Raw genomic sequence first — 1900 nt, 5'->3', positions numbered from 1 at the left:
AGAGAAATTGACCGGATATCTTGTCTGGAGATTTAAGTTGATTTCAAGTGATTGATTTCAAAAGCTTGTTATGGTGAGTAATTTCTAAACTCTTTTGCATAAAATTATTACTGGTTTTATATGAATCTTGTTTATTTTTGGAAAGAAATCAATCTTTTGCTCAAGTGTTTTATCCGGGTATTAAACCGGACAAGGTTTGTCCGGATTGCTTTAAATCGGACAAAAGTTAAACGATGTATTGTCCAGATTTTTTTAAATCGGACAAAGGTTAAACAATGTATTGTCCGGATTGTTTTAAACTGATCAAACGTTGAGCGGGTTATGATTGGTAAGAATAGTTATCTTTTTGAACTGAGAAGTAGGAATACGACCAAATGATGGCCGGATTATTTTTAATCGGTCAAGTATTGAGCGAGTTATTGTCCGGACTTGATATCCAGACAAAGATGTTGATTTTGATTCCAAGTGATAAATCGATCAAGCTTTATGCAGTGTGTTGTCCGGACTTGTTATCCGAACAAAGGTTGATTTAATTCTAAGTGTTAACAGGACAAAGCTTATGCGATGTGTTATCCGGATTGTTGACCGGAGATGAAATCCGGCTAAGTTAAGTTGACTGGATTTGAGTTGTGCCTTGTGAAATTGTGATTTTATCATAAAATGAAGATTTAATATAAATGATTTTGGATTAATAAATATTAATTCCATTGGCTGTGGTCTGTTTGGAATTGTTTTATGAAAAGTTTTGATGAAGAAATAAGGGTGGCATATAAAGGAGAGGTGTACCATGGGATAAGGGTGGCATATAAAGGAGAGGTTTAAAAGTGGCATTATGTGAAACCTGATTGGTTATGAGGTATGGGATTTATATAGCTAAACACTTTGTTTGAAGTGTGGAAAAGATCTGGTATTATATTCTTATTTATTCATATATTTGTTATATATATGAAATGTTGTTTTCCATAAAGATTTTGGTGATTTTCACCCTGCAATGACATAAATTGGGTATCTCACTAGACCTTTCGGTCTAACCCTCGTTTTATGATTTTAACTGTGTTGTAGGAGGTACGGACAGTAAGGGAAAGGGGAAAATTTAATATTTTCCTATATGCATTTCTACTTGAAGATTTGCTTTGATGTATAGTTTTGATTTACTAGTACAAGTGATGTATTAGTATTTTTAGACCTTGTATTTGGTCATATTAGATTCTTGTACTAAGGGACCTGAATGGGATAATATTATGTGTTTCTTTTGTATGAAATATATGTTACATGCAATGTATGGTGTGGGGGTGTTACAATTAGTCATGTTAATTATAAAATCAATCGACTTAGCTCCCAAATTTGTAGCTCAAAAAACCCTGTCACGACAGGTAACTGATAAAGTAACTTATGTAATGTCAAATATATTAAAAAAAATTAAATGAATAAAATCGATATTATAAATTTAAAATTTAAAAATATAAAATTTTAATTGTATGTGCAAATAATTTTATTTTTCTTACAAAAATTTGGAATTTTGACTTAATAATGAATAATTTTTCTGGTGTTGATAAACTATATTTAAAGTTATACTTATTTGGGCTGAGTTTGTATAAGAAAAGAAAAAGAAAAATATGGTGGTTGGGCCTTGTATGGGCCGGCCCCTCTACCATCATATAAAAACCCCAACTCTTTTGAAATCATTCGTTTCACCATGACATTTCGTTTTTACTCTCTCTCTCTCTCTCTAAACCTTTCATCTTCCTCCAGCTGAACCTATTTATCAAAATCTTCTTAGGCTCCATAAATCTTGAAGAACATTCAAGTCTTCAAGAAAAAGCAAGCAAAAAGGTAATAGATTAGTTTTATTGTCTATGTATCTTTTTCAACATTATTTGTCGTCACTTTCACATTTCTT

This window comes from Cynara cardunculus, unplaced genomic scaffold (assembly GCF_001531365.2).
Source record: "Cynara cardunculus var. scolymus isolate 2C unplaced genomic scaffold, CcrdV1 Un_Scaffold_1350, whole genome shotgun sequence".
Taxonomy (NCBI): domain Eukaryota; kingdom Viridiplantae; phylum Streptophyta; class Magnoliopsida; order Asterales; family Asteraceae; genus Cynara; species Cynara cardunculus.
This window is presented reverse-complemented; position numbering follows the sequence as displayed.